Source organism: Ananas comosus, linkage group 18, assembly GCF_001540865.1.
Source record: "Ananas comosus cultivar F153 linkage group 18, ASM154086v1, whole genome shotgun sequence".
In the NCBI taxonomy this organism is placed as follows: Eukaryota; Viridiplantae; Streptophyta; class Magnoliopsida; order Poales; family Bromeliaceae; genus Ananas; species Ananas comosus.
In genome coordinates this window covers 5,176,117-5,181,459 of record NC_033638.1, presented here as the reverse complement: position 1 = coordinate 5,181,459, position 5,343 = coordinate 5,176,117, and the positions used below count along the sequence as shown (strand labels likewise).

Below are 5,343 nucleotides of genomic sequence, written 5' to 3'. Positions count from 1 at the left end.
GTAGGGAGCTACCCTCACAAGCGTGTGCGAATGAGCACGATGGCAAGCAAGCAAAGTCCATTATCCACATGTCTCAATTTTCATATTTTCATTTGTAAAGTTCTTACCCTCGATCCTCTGATCGGAATGTCAATACACAAATAGTAACAAGAGCTAGTATCCACTAGATTGTAATCATGTAAGGGTGTAGCTAAATCACATGGCAAAATAATCTTTCCACTAGTATGGCACTATCAACATAGTCATGAGCATGTCATAGTTCTCTACGTTAGAGTCAAGAGAATGTCATTGTTCTCTACTTTAAAGTGCATCCTACACTTATTCATAAGTCATTCAACTGTATTGAATATGAATATAAATACTTTCATGTATAAATGTTCTCTACTTTATAGAGATTCAATCGACTTAAGCTGTCACGCCCCGAGACCGGCGGAGGCCCTCCCGGTAGCGTGCCCAGACCCGCCATATGTCTACACATATAAGGCGCCTACAATAAAAGCGGAAGTAAAGGCAAGAGATAAAACAAATATAAGAAATGAAATAACTAGCAACTAGAGATATCAGAGCAAGTAAAGTTCTATCATCTACACCAAAGTAAAGGAATAAAGCTAGTCAAACAAAGATAACCATAAGTAGTACAATAACTGTCTCTAGTACAAAAATGGTGGTCTCTATATATATACGGGTACAACTCTCAACCTCTCACAAAAAGAAAACACGAGAGGTAGACCACCTATCGAACGATCCCTCGGTAAGCGCGCTAGCCCGAGGCGATATGTAGTATACTAGTATCCCTATACTTAGTATATATATATAAGTGTGTGTGTGAGGGTACGTGTGTGTGTGTGTGTGTGTGAGTGCACATATGTGAGTATGTGTAATGCCATGTGGCATCACCTCCCCCCCCTCTTTTATGCATGCAGGGAAGAGAGAGAGAGGAGTTTATCTCCTCTCTTCTCTCCTTTTCTCTTTCGTTCGGCCGTACCAAGGAAGCACGCGAGGGACGCCGCCACGGAGCCGATTTCGCCGTCGACGTCGCACCGCAGAGCCGTTCGAACCTACGGTTGCTGCCGTTGCATCGTGAGGAGGCCGGGCGAGCGTGGATCTTCGCCGTTCTTGACGTCGCGCCAGTGCTAGTCGCCGTCGAGGTGGGTGTTCCATAGAATTGCTTCCTAATTTCCAAGCTTTTTCAATTTTGAGCTAGTTGCTGTCCCTGCAGATTTCCAGCGTCGACCGTTGGCGTTTCGGCTCGTACTCGACGTAGGAGCGTCGGATTTCGACGAGGCTTGATTCGCTGGATTCAGGACTTCGAGAGGAATCCACGAAGCCCTTACTTGCCAGATTTCGTTGAGGTTAGATTGGTCGAATCCGTGCTGTACCTGACTGTTGCGAATTTTGGGACTGAAACGGTGATTTGTGCTTTGTAGAGCGTGGTGTTAGCTCGACTCCCGGATTTGGAGGGTGTAGATCGACCAGCAGGTGGTGCTGCAGCTGTGAGGGTGTACCGCTGCCAGGGGATTAGCATTTTAGGTGGGTTACATCGGTTTTACTCCTAAGTATTATTAGTCAACATATATAAATCGTGATTTCTACAATAGTTTAGCTCAAATTCATGGATTATTATTAGAATGCAAAATCTGAATTTGCGAGCATATTTTATTAAGTAATTAGATTATACATGTTGGACTTGGAAATTGAATTAGGAGAAAACTTGCGATTTGGACCTGTCACCAGTTTTAACTACCTGATTTAGCTCTAGGAGCCGTCAGGAAATTGTACTGTCTCAGTTTCTTCGAGACGAGTACTCCAGGTAGTTTAGAATGTATTTACACTCGTGCTGGTTCGCCGAGTGGATTTTTACAGGGTCGTTCAGGTTGTTCCGGACTGTTGGGTGCCGTCAGAGTTGACGGTGGACCCGTATCACCTTTTTGGCGTCAGACTGTGCCGAGGGCACGTTACCTGTTGGTTGTTAGGCCAGTTTGAGTCGATTACTTGACTTTGGATAGTTGGAGCCTGATTGAGCTCGACAGAGATACGCTGCATACTCGGTTGGGTAGCGCCCACGAGTGCCACTCCGGAGTCAGGCTTGTGCTTTTGCGTTGGTGTCGCTCATGCCAGTTGGACTTGCTCTCCACAGACCAGCTAGTGTGGATAGAGCCTGATAGTCGCAACGGGGCAGGGACGGGTGTGTTCACAGTCCCAGGGACGGGTATGTTTACAGTCCCAATTGGATTGGGTCAGATTTGACATTTCCTACAGTCGGTTAATGTAGAGCATGATAGTGTAGTGGATGATAGCGATAGAGTGTACTTCCTGCTTTTCCTTCTATCCTTGCTCCCTTCTGTAGACTTAGTGGGTGACCGATGTCGTTTTGGGCGGTACCCACTGAGGACTACTTGTTTTTTACAGTAGTTCTCACGCCCAGTTGTTACCTATGTTTTGCAGAGCCACAGGTTTCGGCTACTGCGCCTTCCGCGGATCAGGATCGAGGCAAGGGCGTCGCGAGGTAGAGCCCTACCCGACTGACAGAGCTAGAGGCACCCCCCTACTGCAGGTAGTTGCTATTTTAGAGTTTATGTACATAGTTGTTTAACTCGCCGGTGCGAGTAGCTTTGTATTTTGGATTTGGACTATGTATATGAAACTCAGTTGTTTAGCTTTGTATATTGAGCAGCTCTATGCTACTGTTTGTAGTATTGTATATTTACAGGTACTTTTGACGCTTCGTATACAGGGAAAATTCCTTGTATACGGCGGATTTGTCGGCGTGCCCGGGGAACGAGACATCCGGGGCGTGACACGATACCCTTTCCGCGATCCCTGGCCTCACCCTGAGTGGAAGGCTCTGAAAAACATCGAGAAAAGGAGGGCGTGAGAACTATAATTTATAGTTCCCAGTGGGCAATTACTGACCTCAGCTCTTGCTCCACTAGGCCCCAAAAATAAGGGTAAGCAACGACATATAGTAATAAGCAATAAAAAGGAGCATGTAAATAACTGCTAAAAGAGAGCATAAATGAAATGCTAGTCTACTGTGTCTCAAGTAAGCATGATGTCAACCAAAATGTACATCTATTTTGTCATTACAATTAAGTCCAGTGGCACTAGTTTAATGTTGTTAACCTTTGTCAATACATGATGTAGAAGTTCTATCATGGCAACCAAGTGTACTACATGTCTCAACCCTATGCTATATGCATGTAAATGTACTCCAACTACTAAGCCTATCTAGTAGTGAGTGTTCATTCTCAAACCGTGTCGATTTCCATTTCCAATTAGGGACCTACCCAAGGTAGTCCAGCTTGTGCCGCCTAAGTGCCTGTGGTAGCCCGACATTCCTACTCATGGAATGTGTCTGTCCCACTCGACCCCGTAGGCTTCTCGATACCGCACGAGCGAACGTAGTCGCGTAGGCTAACTCCGGAGTGCCGGCTTGTAGGGAGTGACCCTCACAAGCATGTGCGAATGAGCACAAATGGCAAACAAGCGTAGTCCAAGTCTCAAGTACCCAATCCTCATGTCTTTAACATGGTATAGTTACTAGCATCCCAAAGATCTAGTTTAAGTCACAATGTGAAGTTTCAATATTCTCTAGGTCTAGTGCCCCTTTATGACACTTAGACATTTGATGTTCAACATGTATTCCAAATCCCTCAATGGCCCTATCCTCTAGGTTCCCACATGTCCTGAGCTCAATGACGCTCGATGACATTAGCTCTCTAGTTCACATACCTACTAATGGCAATTTTATCAACTTTCATGACACAAGTAAACTTAGGCTTAAATGCATGAATCCGAACTCATTTACACTATAGTAGCATGAAACCAAGTCTCATGAAGAATGCGAAATGCAACTATAGATCCCTCAAGCAACTCTCTATTACATAGAGGTCCAAAATTTCATCATACATAACATATGCATTTTAAGCATTCTAAAAATCACAATAAATACATTTAGTATGATTATGCATGCTTTTCCATTTTACGGAACATATAAAACCATATATGAGAATTTCTCATATGTAAGCTAGGTCAAACCCACCGAACCGTCGCGTAGGGTCTCGTTTCGCCGAACAAAGTTGTCCCCGAGTCTCAAAATACCCTAAAAGTAATGAGCGACAAGATACACGGGCATTACGATCATCGCATAATATCAAACTTTAACAAATTTAGCAAAAGGGCTAAAACTCACCCAACGCGTGGAAAAACTCTCTCAAGCTCCAAATGAGAGCTAAATCCCTTCCAATCCAAGCCCAAGGAAGGTTCTAATCCAACCAATTTGGCCCCAAAAGCCCTAGTTTCAAAATACCCAAAAACAAGCCCTAAGTCTCAAAACTAGGGTTTCATCTTGAATCCATCAATAAAACTCAAATCTAGAGGAAAGAACATGATGCTTACCTCTTAGAAGCTTCAACTCAAGCTTTGAATCCTTTAAATCCCAAGATCTATCATCCACTTAGCTCCAAATCCAAGCTCTAATGGTGGAAAAGCCTCCAATACCCAAAAAGGAGCAAAAAGATGTGCTTAAACTCTAAAAATCCAAGCAAAATCAAAGAAAAGGAATAAGGAGGTGTGGAGAGCTCCCTTACCTTCCTCCTTGCTGGTGCCAAGCTCAGGGAAGACCCCTAGGGCGTGGGGGTACTAATAGAGATGCCACAATTGCGAAAAACCCCCTGCAGAACAAACCGCTCAGATTCTGCCAAAGTGTACCGGTACACGGGGAAGTGTACCGGTACACATCCTGCGAAAATGCAAACCCGAGGCTCAGGTTCGTAATCTGCCACAAGTGTACCGGTACAACCATCAAGCGTGTACCGGTACAAAGTGTGTACCGGTACGGCCATCAAGAGTGTACCGGTACACCTTGTGCAGAATGCAATCCGAGAGTAGGCTAAGTCCAACTTTTTAGTGACCTTAGCGCTACATAAAATACTACAATTCTCGGAATGCGAGCCATAGGTCGGAACACTGTCAACGACCCACCAGAACGTCTGGAAAAACTCGGGACACTGTCCAAACACTCGAACCTCGCAATTTGCAAAGGTCCAGTGCGTCACATAAGCATCACACATCACGATGATATGTTTCCAATTCTCTATCAATCACATATGCACTCGAAGCACCTATGCAATTATTCTATTCTATAGATACATATAGAACATAGGAGAGCTCCACTTGCTCTGGTTAGGTCCGACCCACCTAGTACTAGGCTCCAAATCAGTCCAAGGAGTCCCAAGGATCAGCTCCACTAGGTCGCAATCCTGCTGAACATGAAGCATAAATATCGTATCAAAATTACGATCGAAATGTCCGATTTCGGCGCAATTGCACTTAGTACATCGT

At 44.7% G+C, this 5,343-nt stretch overlaps 1 long non-coding RNA gene across 1 annotated transcript; it reads left to right on the top strand.

Annotated features, from left to right (window-relative positions):
* On the top strand, nt 1,289–2,501 carry LOC109724373. Its single transcript, XR_002219914.1, has 3 exons — nt 1,289–1,352; nt 1,428–1,530; nt 2,446–2,501. It is a non-coding gene; the product is annotated as an uncharacterized LOC109724373 (long non-coding RNA).